Raw genomic sequence first — 12,368 nt, 5'->3', positions numbered from 1 at the left:
GTACTCACTTGGTAGACCAGGCTGGCCTCGAACTCAGAAATCCACCTGCCTCTGCCTCCCAAGTGCTGGGATTAAAGGCGTGCACCACCACGCCCGGCCACAAGTGCACTTTTAAAGTGTTTTGTAAAGGAAGAGTCTCTGGGGTTATCCTTTCATTGATTTTACAATTCTTAGTACCAACAATCTGAGACTGTTACAGTGAAATAATGTGACAGGCACACATTTATTTAATGATTAGGGGGGTTAATGCCAAGGTCCTCTCTTAGTATATGATTTTATATGAATAAAAAGTCAAAGAGCTATCTACGATTTAAGATAATGTTTAAAATTACCAAAGTCCTGTCTTATCATTATCTACATGAACAACTGGATTTAGAGGTCAACAGATTTTAGGATGGAGTAGTTTATTTGTTCAGTATCATGAAAAAGAAAATGTGATCGTAGGAAAATGATATTATTGTAAGAATAAAATAACTAATGAAGACAATTACAAAATAATAATTCTCTTTTTTTACTTAATTATTTTATTTATTTACATTCCAAATGTTGTCCCCCCTCCCCTTGGTCACCCCTCCCATAATTCTTTACCCCACAGCCCTTTCCCTTCACCTATGAGAGGATGCTCTCCCTTCCCCCATCCCTCACTCCCCTCCCCCAGGGCATCATGTGTGCCAGCCCCAGGTATGCTCTTTGGTTGGTGGCTTAGTCTCTAGGAGCTCCCAGAGGCCTGGGTTAGTTGACATGATTGTTATTCCTATGGAGCTGCCATCCCCTTCAGCTCCTCCAATCTTTCACCTAACTCTTCCATAGGGGTACCCAACCTCAATCCAATGATGGGATGTAAGGATTTGCATCTGTCTCAGTCAGCTGCTGGAAGATCCTCTCAGAGGACAGCCAGGCTAGGCTCCTGTCTGCAAGTACAACACAGCATCAGTGTCAGGATTTGGTGCCCAAACCTGGGATGGATCCCAACTTGGGCCAGTCACTGGTCATCCTTTCCTTCAGTCTCTGCTTCATTTATTGTCCCTGCATTTCTTTTAGACAGGAACAGTCCTAGGTCAAAAATTTTGAAGATGGATTCGTGTCCCCATTCCTCTGCCAGAGATCCCTATCTGACTGGTTGTGGTCTCTTCAGGATCTATCCCCCTACTGGTGGGCATTTGGCTAAGGTCACCCCCATTGAGTCATGGGAGCCTCTCACATCCCAGGTCTCTGGGACTTTTTTGAGGTTCACCCCAACTCCAAGTAATTGCATATTTCCATTCATTCTCCTGCCCTCTGAGCTCCTCTCCTGCTTCACCACATACCTGATCCTGATCCTTTCCCTCTCCAACCAATTCCCTCCCACCCTATGCCTCCCATGATTATTTTGTTTCCCTTCCTAAGTGGGATTGGGCCTTCCTTCTTCTTAAACTTCTTAAGGTCTGTGGATTGTGTGATGGGTATTCTGTACTTTTAGGATAATATCCCCTTATCAGTAAGTATATACTGGGTCTCAGTTAATGCTCTCAGGATTATATTTTCTAGTTCCGTCCATTTGGCTGAAAAATACATGGTCTCCTCATTTTTAATAGCTGAATAGTATTCCACTGTGTAAATAAATCACATTTTCTGTATCCATTCTTCTGTTGAGGAACATCTGAGTTGCTTCAAGTTTTGGTCTATTACAAATAAGGCTTCAATGAACATAGTGGAGTACCTTTCTTTGTGGTATGGTGGAGCATCTTCTGGGTATATGCCCAGGAGTGGTATAGCTGGATCTTCCAATTATAAATATTGTACAATAAATAAACCAATAAACGAGGAAAAAGAAAATGCAGGAGCTGTACCTACTTGAAGGGACACACCAAGAGGCGACAATACTGTTCTCATTGCTCCATCTCACACTAACACAGAAGGTATTTCTTAAATACCACTCTCATTCTTTAACGATTGATAAATAACCACTGTACCTATACACTCTGATACATACTAATCTGCACCTTAGTTTGTTGAGTGCTATGCAAAGAAGTTCAATTCTTTATGTATTGGGTGTATTGGCATTACCCCTGGAGACGGCAGGAGCAGATACAGAATGACTGATATTTTTCGACTGCAAGTAATGTCTGTGCCTTACATCAGTGTCATTTTGGATTGCAAACTTTCCAGAGGAGCTTTTGTTCCTTTATGGCCTGATTCCCTTTATTCCTTCTTTATAGGATGACATAGGCATACCATGCTTGATATTCCACATTTCTCTACATCTGAGAATATATAAAAAGAATTAAAAATAGTTTAGGAGACAAAGGAAAACAGTATCTCCAAACATCCAGGTGAGAAACTTGTCTGGAAATTTTCATCAATGCATGCCATTGTATCGAAGCTTCTTGACCTCGACAAAGATACATAAGGTCAGTCTCCAACCATAGCCTCAAAGGGCATTTATTATTATTATTTTTTTTTTTAGTTATAAGAGAAGATTTATTTTGCAACTTGATACTGAGTGCAAACCTTGTATAGGCAGTAATGGAATATGCTGAACTCATGGTCTCTCAATTTTACACAAAGAGAATATCACACTTTATGTATTAATTGTCTTAAAATACTTAGCCCAAGTTTAATTAGAAAAAAAAAAAGAGCCCTGAATAAATGTTCAGTGCTATAAAATAGTTTTAAGTTTTTCAAGTTAAAGTAACAAAAGTAAGAAAGTTTAGAGAACAGAAGGAAACAGAAACAAGACAACCAAAAGGTGTTATTTGAAATTTTATGTAATTCTAATTGTTTAATATATTTTATTTCTCTAGAGATTTCATTCATTTATTTATACAATATAAATTGATCATATACATTCATCACTATTTCTTTTCAATTCCCCTGAGATTGACCACCCCGTGTCCTCTGAATACAAGTCCTGTATAATATTAATGTATAAAACATGCCACAGGATGATTTTCTCTCCTTCAGCATCAACAAACTGTCGAGAGCACCTCTGATAGGCATGTGGCCCCAGGCGTACCTCCTCCGTTCATGCTTGAATTTTGTTGTCTTCATCACCTGTGAATCTTGTGCAGGCAATTTCATGCTGTAAGTTACTATGGCTGACAGCCATGTCCTATTCACAAGTTAGCATATTCTTGATTATGACAGTGGTGGTATATACGGAAGATGCCTTCACTGAACCCAAGTAAATGCTAAACAATCTGAATAAGAGGTAAATATCTGATAGTTTGTAACTTATGTACAAGTAGTTAACAGAAAAGCACAGGTGTTAAAGTGTAAATGTGCTCATGGCTAAAGAAAACAACGATAAAATATCATTTAGGAAGATAGGTGCATTTTAAACACTTAATATAACTATGTTAATTCAGAGCTGATGTAAAACATACACCTGTATGCTACATACTATTTTATTCTATTATGAACATGATACATTACATTTGTCACAACAGATGAACAGACACTGATACATTATCATGAACTAAACTCTACACTTGATTCTGGCTGCCAGAGTTTTTGCTCTATGTTCTTTCTGTGTTTCAAGACATCTGACATGATGTCAGATGGCCATTACCCAGAAATTGGTAGCTTTCCCCCTGTAACAAGAGTCGAAAGTCTCCAAACACAGACAGATGCCCTGGGGATGTATGGCTCAAGTTGAGAAATAATACTTGAGCAGAACGACACTCACTGAAGCAGAAGAGAAGAATCTTGGATAATGAAGTAATCAGAGGAGTTAGAAAGCTTCTGCTACAGATGAACTAACCTCTGTTGCAAAACAGACTGAACCTCGGTAGCAGTGAAGAAATAAGTTTGCATCCCATTAATTACATCCTCAGGAGTGGAGAACTGTGCAGTGTGATTTCTTTCATAACCAATGTTGTTTGCTTGTTTCTTTGTACATGTCTGCTCTTATGGCACTGACACCATTTAAAACCCCATCCAAAGCTGGTCTTCATGTTACACCTGCAGGACATGGCTTTTTATTTTTATAGCCCTTGTCAGGTACCATGAGCACAACACTTACAGATGACAGATCAGAGAGAAGTGGGCTGTACTCAGGTCATTCCATTCAGAAACAGCTCTCTTTCTGTGAGCTTGGCGCCAGGTTAGCCTGAGTCTGACTTTAAAAAGAAGTGACATAGAAGCTATTTATCAACCTCAGAGCTGTCTGGGCACAGGGTGAGGTGTAACCGCAAACAACCGATACACATTAACTACACATTAGTAAGGAAAGCTCTGGACTGTAAAAGGTAGGAAACAATGATTTTTACACAGAACTCCTTGATCAAGCCTGACATGGTACACTTAAATGGCTTTGTGGCTCAATTTCAAATTTCATAGTACAAATACTTCTACAATGCAATGAATCTACCAAGATTCAGAGGCCCAACAGGGAAATATAAAACAATTTTTTTCGCACTACGAGTCAAGCTTGTGAGTGTTTCATAGATTTAAACTGTTGAGATGACCAACATCAAGGACATTTTTTATACTTTTCATTTGTTTTGAAAAGTGATGGAAGCACAGACTTCTGAGGGAAATGATGCATATTAATAATTTGGAAGGAATAAACCACCATTATACAGAGAAAGAGTGCAAGCACAGGCAATGTAATAAGGGATAAGTAGGGAATGTAGGCTTTGGTGACAGACTCTCTAAGGGGAAACCATGACTCTCAGCTCATAATGTCAAGTGGTGTTGCCATTGCCAAACATGCAGAACTGCTGAAGGAGAGGGTGATGTGGCATCACAAATGGCAGGAATGGACCCTGGCAGAGCAGAATCTCAGCACCCCTGTCTGCCAGATATGGTACAGACAGAGCCACAAGAGTCTCACCATGCTTTGTCAGTTTCAAAGAAACCACACATCTTCCTGTCTCCTTACTCAATTACTGTGGCTGATTCTGTGAGTCCTATTCCGACTACTGAACTATGTTGTATTTTTCACAGTAAAATGAAACAGCACCCGCTCTCCTTATATATAAGACGACTGTGCATATTAATGACTTATTCAAGGCTCAATGTCTAAACCTAAATATGAAATTATTTTATTTATCTTGTGTGCTTATCACTTCATCCTGTTGAAATATCTGTTTGTTCTGTATTATTTTACTCTTAAAAAAGCAATGTTTCATGCTCACTTCAGCAGCACATATACTAAAATTGAAACAATACAGTAAAGATTAGCATGGCCCCTGTGCAAGCATGATACACAAGTTCGTGAAGCATTCCATTTTTTTTTTTTTTTTTTGGTGATAGCCAGAAGCTGGACATAACCTAGATGTCCCATGAAAGAAGAATAGATACAGAAAATGTGGCTCATTTACACAATGGAATGCTACTCAACTATTAAGAACAAAGACATTCTGAGTTTTGCAAGCAAGTGGATGGAACTAGAAAATATCATACTGAGTGAGGTAACTCAGACCCAAAATGTCATGCATCATAATGCACTCACTAATAAGTGGATATTAGCCAAATAAATAAATAAATAAACAAATAGTGCAGAACATGTAAGATAGAGTCCACAGAACTCGAAAAACCCAACAAGCTGAAGTGCCCAAGTGAGGACTTCTCAGTCCCACTTGGGAAGGAGAAGAAAGCAATTACAAGTGGAGAGGGAAGGGAGGGAGGGACCTGGGAGGGAAAGTGGAAGGGGTGGGATGGAAGTGTGAGGGGAGAGGGGAACCTGATCTGGTATTGGGTGAGCAAAAAGGACTGAAACCCTGAGTGCCAGCAGAAAGAATGTAAACAGACAACCTCAGGAAATAGGAGGTTGTGTGTGTGTGTGGGGGGGGTCACCTCAGAATGCACCAGAGACTTCCAGGACTCAATGGGAGGGACCTTGGATAAAATGCCCAACAGTAGGGAGAGGGAATTTATAGAGCCACCCCCAGCAGGAAGACAGGACTTCAAGTGAGGAATGGGGATGCCATCACACAGTCATATCTCTGACCCATAATTGTTCCTGTCTGAAAGAATTACATGGATGGAAATGGAGAGGAGCCTGTGGAAAAGAAGGTCCAGCAACAGGCCCAAAGCAGGATCTAGCTCAAGGGGAGGTCCCAAGACCTGACCTGACACTATTACTAAGGCAATGGAACATTCACAAAAAGTGATCTATCATGACTGTCCTCCAGAAGACCCTACAAGCAGCTGAAAAAGTCAGATGCAGATATTTGCACCCAACCAATGAACAGAAGAAGCTGACCCCTGTTGTTGAATTAGGGAAAAGCTAGAAGAAGCTGAGGAGAAGGGTGATCCTGTAGGAGGACCAGCAGTTTCAATTAATCTGGACCCCTGAGCTCTCTCAAACACTGGGCCACCAAACAGACAACATACACCATTTGATATGAGGGCACTAACACACATACAGTAGAGGACTTCTGGGTCTGTGTTCATTCAGAGATAATGCACCTGACCTTGAAGAGACCACAGGCCCCAGGGAATTTAGAGGTGGGGTGGGGGACGTGAGGGCATCCACATGAAGATGGGGTGAATGGGGAGGAGGCATGGGATGTGGATCATTTGGAGGGTGGTTGGAGGGAGGGGAATGGAATTAAAGATAAAATAATTTTTTTTTAAAAAAGGCAATGTTTCTGTTACCTAGGGTGACATCAACCTGGTATCAACCTGGACTTCAGCCTGTGGTGTCCAAGAAGCTTGGATTCAAATTCAACTCTCCATGTCTTCTTATTTCCATGTCTTCTGTCCACCAAAAGAAAGTACCTATCTTATATACCATAGGTTTTTAAAAATTACTGGATGGGTCCTGTTTATTTTTTAAATACTCTTTCTACTGTTAAAAAAAAAAAAAAAAAAAAAAAAAAACTTTTAATAATAGACCTTCATGAAGCTCAGACCAGATAGCAAGAAGAATCGTTTTTCAATTTCCTTATCATTCTTATCTGTATAGGTAGATGTGAAGGAAACAGCATGATATCAGTGACCTCTTACAGATGCATAAATATAAATGAAGATTATATGTAATTTGCTCCTGAAAATCTTCACCACGGGTCTCTGAACTGGTAATTCCTTCAACATCCAAACATCAAGATCAAGTCTCTAGAAGGCAATCTCAACAATCCAGCAGTACTGGCTCAACAGCAGCTCATGATATTAAGTGGAAGGACAGACAGAGTATCAAGGCAAATACCAAGACCTCCTACTTCATGATTGTGTTCTCTGAGGCAGCACAGTAGCACACGCCACCTTTGCTGTGTCAAGGATGTGAGGGTGACTTTCTGTTCAGAGGAGATGGGAATTACAGCATGTTATGACTTCCACAGCCTATTCCCAAGATCCCAGTGTAATAGAAAACTGCACAGGAAGGTTGTATTCCCATGCTTCTGGGAAGGTTTTGGACACTGCCAAGTATCCAAACCAAGAAGTAAGACACAATTCAGATGTCCTTGCGTTAACCCTCACAAGCAATTCTTTCTTCTCTTCTTAAAGATTCTTATGTCCTAGTATTTTCATTTGAAAATTGTCATCTATGTTGCAAGATATCTTAAAAGGAAAACTCAAATTGAATGCTTAGCAAAAGTCAGGCTACACAAAGCATAGTTGAGCTTCCCACTCTGAAAATGTCTCTGTTTATTATTTCACGACTGTGAAGTCCTTAAAATTGGGCTTAATTTTCAAAAGTTAAATGTTTAATAATTTATTTTATTTTATTCCTATTTCTCCTTCAGCTGATGTGAAAGTTATTCTCTGTATAAATTTAATTCCTGAAGTACCTTGCTGGCCACCCATTTGTGATAAAAGTCCTAGAGAGTATAGGGATACAAGAAAAATATCTAAACATAATAAAGATAATTTACACTGAGTATATAGCCAACATCAAATTAAATATAGAGAAACTCAAAGCAATTTCACTAAAAGCAGGAACAAAACAAAGTTTGCATTCTTTCTATATTTATTCTATATTGTACTTCAAGTCTTAGCTAGAGCAAAAAGACAACTGAAGGATATCAAGTGAATGCAAATTGAAAAGTAAGAAATCAACATATATTTATTCACAAATGATAAATAGTATACAAAAAAGATCATAAAAATTGCACCAGATAACTCCTACAGCTGATAAATACCTTCATCAAAGTAGCTAGATATAAGATAACACGGAAAAATCAGTTGACTTCCTATGTAATGACAGGGGCCTGAAAAAGAATTATGGAAACAGTGTCTTTCATAATAGCTTCAAAATTACAACGTATCTTGGGGTAACTATAAATAAGCACATGAAAGACTTTTATTAAAAATTATTTCACTATCTTTGAAGAATGATAGTGAATATATAAGAAAATAGAAAGATTTCCCATGCTCATGATCAGTAGGACTAATATAGCAAAATGGCCATCCTACCAAAAGCAATCTACAGATTCGATGCAATCCCCATCAAAACAGCCACACATCTTTATATAACATGAAAGGGGAATATTCAACTACATACAAGGGGTAAAATCAGTCCTTGTTTGTAAAAAGAAAGGAATTAGTAAGAGGAAAGGAGGAATAGAAGAGGGTAATCTGGTGTGAGTATGAACACATACATTTTAAACATGTATGTAATGTAAAAAAAAAAAAAAGATTAAGACATAATTAAGCCTGTTGTCAGAAAGAAAGAAAAACAAAATCCCAGGATAGCTAATGCAAAATATTGAACAATAAGGAACTGATGGAGTTCTCACCATTCCCAATTCAAGTTGTACTACAGAACATTAGAAATAAAAGCAATAAACACTATTGAGGTAAAAACAGACTCATTGATAAATGAAATTGAATCAAAGAGCCAGGCATAAATCCACACACAGATAAACACCTTATTTTTGATAAATGAGCCAAAAGTACACATGGGAAGAAAAGATAACATTGTCAACAAATGGTTTCAATCAAACTGGCTGTCTTCATGTAGAAGAATGGAAAATAGATCCAGGTTTATTACCCAGCACAAAACTCAACTCAAGTTAGATAAAAAAAAAAAAAAAAAAAAAAAAAAAATCAATAAACCCAGCCACAAAACCTTTGATTTACAATTTGTCCTGCTTGCAACATATGCTAGAGTAATAAGACACAACTTGTAGAAATAACCAAACAACATCTGATTAGAGTTAAAGCCTACTCCAGGAGAAGTAACCCATACCCAACAATGCTTGAGTTACCAAGAATCAGAGACTAGATTGACCTGAGATCTTTGGTAGAATCTAACACACCTGCTCTAAAAAAGTATGAATTAAAATGACTCCTAATGATACTCTGCTATATTCATAAGTTAATGTTTCATTCAGTCATCATCAGAGGAGCTTCCTCCTCAGCAGATGGGAGCAAATACAGAAATCCACAGCCAGAAATTATGCAGAGAGAGAGAGAGAGAGAGAGAGAGAGAGAGAGAGAGAGAGAGAGAGAGTTAGTTTAAACTTAAGGTCTCCATCAAATCCCTCCTTTTAGAGCTCAAGGAATCCCTTAGAAGAGGAGCTGGAAAGATCTTAGGAGTCAGAGGGGATGGAGGACACTAGGAGAACAAGCCCTTTGACTCAACAAAACAAGGTACAGGTGAACTCAGAGACTGAAGCAGCAAGCACATGACCAATATGGTCTGCACCAGGCTCTCTGCATATATATTATAGGTTAGTATTTTATACAGTGAGTGGGAAAAAGTGGGTCTCTGACTCTCGTGCCTGCTCTTGGGACACTTCCTCCTGTTGCGTTGCTGAGGACAACTTCAATATGAGAGTTTTTACTTCATTTTGTGATATTTTATCCTGAGTTTGTTTATTGTTTCTGAGAAGCCAGTTCTTTTCTAATGAGAGACAGAAAGGGAGTAAGTCTACAGGAGTAGGGACATAGGGAGGAACTGTGAGGGGTAGAGGAAAGCGAACCTATAATCAGGACATACTGAATGAGAAAATAATCTATGTTCAATAAAAGGAAAACTAATATAATAGCAATAATAATAATGATAACAACAATAATAATAATAACAAGAGAAACACGTTATGGCAAGGATCACTCAGAACAGTGTTTATGCTGATCTTTCTAATATCCCACCTATGATTCCCATAATAAATAAAAATTATGTGTCAATGCTTACATCTTTAAGAAATTTTCTTTAATTTCTATGCTAACCATATATTCTTTATATGCATATGCACATAATACATACATTCATAGGCTCTTGAGAGCATTCAAGCCTTGATGAAACTATTTGATATTTCAAAATGTTACATATATTAAAACTATGCCATAAGCTAAGATTATCTTTATTTGACTCATGAAACACTTGCATAAAATGGAGAGAGGATACACACTAAAGTCTAGGGTTCCTGACTTCTACAAAAAAGTCAGAAAAGGGTGAAGAGCAGAGAACCAAGGACAGGTCAGAGATAGGATAAAAGGATGCATGGCATGCATGAGAATTTAGGGAATTATTTGCAAGTCGCATGTGCTAGCCAGATTTGAAGACAGCCATAGAAAACGTATTCCTCATCTCCCTTTATACCTGTGACATCTGTATTAGAAACATCTTTACCCTCTCGCTAGTATGTCCTGCTAATTGTTCACTGTTCGTGGGTCCTTTCCTATCTTTGATAATTAAATGGTTTGAAACTCTACACTTATTCTTTGCCATCTTTAGAATATCAGCTTCAAGCATCTTGCTTCCCGAAATAAAAGGTAAAAGAAACTTTTGGGTGCAGAGCACATAGGATATTTAATCTGCTTTCAGAAGGAAGGTGCAGAGCCATTCAATGCTGACAAGGTAGGAAAAGAAAAATGAACCCTCATGTATCTTTAATGAAGCTTTCAGGGAAATATATCTGTATCTCCATCAGCATATCTCTCAGGGACTGCTGTTTTAATGTGTGTTTTCCTATTCGGTAAATCAAAATATTACTGGGTCATAATCACTCCAGTTTAGTTGGAGTTAAAGTAAATAGTGCATAATTGTCAATCATAAGGTATATTTTAGTAAGACGGGCTGGAAATTAGCAGTAATACCCCAGGAGCGATGATACTGAAGAGAGCCCGACAGAAATGCATTACATTTTACCAGGGAAATTGGCAGATCAAGTTCTAAGTCAAAAGATGCAGTCTCGAGACTTTTTATCAATGATTCATTACTTGGAAGAAAGGTTAGTTGGATCAATACCCAAATTCATCCACACAAACACTTGCTTGCGAAGAAAAAGGGAAAGTATTGACAGTAAAACTTAGAAAAATATCATTGGTCTTTGCTCTGAATATCTGTGGTCACCAGCACTATGGTGGCTGATGGTTTGCTGAACATTTAAATCTAATGACTTGAGCTAACTGCTGTGTCATTTATTTCCTCTGCTTACCTTGGTTCTCCTGTTAATCCCCATAGCCTTTATTCATAAAGAGAGCAAAAGATGCCTTTGACTTCATGAACTAATGAGGACTATGGAAAAAAATCAAAACAAAACAAAACAAATAAACAAACAAACAAAAAACCTATGGGCCTGGAAAGATAGCTCACAAGGTGGAACTAACAATACAAGGATGGTGATCTCATTTCTATTCTGCAACTCACACAAAAGTGTATTAAGAAAAGTGGAACATTTGGCTATAGGTCTCTACATCTGTTTCCATCTGCTGCTGGATGAAGCCTCTCAGGAGACCATTATAGTAGAGGAGAGGAGGGAGGGATGCTGTAATTGGGAAGTAGTGCGAATTTAAAAAAAAATAAATATGGAAAGGAAAAAAAAAGGAAAGTGGAAAGTTACAGGAAAATGACTCCTGTAACTTGTCCTCTGACTGTACTTACACACAACGGTGTGTGTGTGTGTGTGTGTGTGTGTGTGTGTGTGTATGTATGTGTGTGTGTGTGCATATGTGTGTACATGCTCACACAGAGCAGAGCAGAGAGAGAGCAAGAGAGGGAGAAAGAGCAAAGAGGGAGAAGGGAGATTCAATACTAAGATAAATTAAATTAAAGGTAAAAGTATAGCCATTTTTATAATTACCAGTAAAAAACTGTACTCTTTTTTTCACGTAAGACTACTCATGAGTGACTAGAGAAGCAAGATGGTGGCACGATCCGTCCTCCTCACTACAAGGTGCTGCAGGCCAGCTGCATTCTCCCAGCTAAGGAGCACCACACTCAGCTTCCACACTGCTCACAGCTACTGTGATGAAATACAAGGTTCAAACACATCACCTCAAACTTAGTGCTGAAAGGATTTCTAAATAGAAAAAATACTCATAAAAACAATATTCCCCAGGTTTTCAACTTACATTGGAATTTTTAGCTCTATTTTATATGGTCAATTGTTCTAAAATAAATTTAAGGAGAGCACCATAAATTATACTTGTATCTACACTAGCTTTCTTTAATTTTTTTGAGTCAGAAAGGAGGGAGGGAGGGAGGGAGGGAG

The 12,368-nt window shown here is 38.3% G+C and overlaps 1 protein-coding gene and 1 non-coding gene across 5 annotated transcripts in view; one reads left to right on the top strand and one right to left on the bottom strand.

Moving 5' to 3' along the window:
- The window catches only part of Khdrbs2 (KH RNA binding domain containing, signal transduction associated 2), a 468,795-nt gene that overhangs the window by 421,474 nt on the left and 34,953 nt on the right, over positions 1-12,368 (bottom strand). The window lies entirely within an intron of this gene.
- Positions 5,113-5,219, top strand: LOC115064227. The gene has a single exon (XR_003844051.1). It is a non-coding gene; the product is annotated as a U6 spliceosomal RNA (small nuclear RNA).

Source organism: Mus pahari, chromosome 5 (assembly GCF_900095145.1).
Source record: "Mus pahari chromosome 5, PAHARI_EIJ_v1.1, whole genome shotgun sequence".
In the NCBI taxonomy this organism is placed as follows: Eukaryota; Metazoa; Chordata; class Mammalia; order Rodentia; family Muridae; genus Mus; species Mus pahari.
This window is presented reverse-complemented; position numbering and strand designations above follow the sequence as displayed.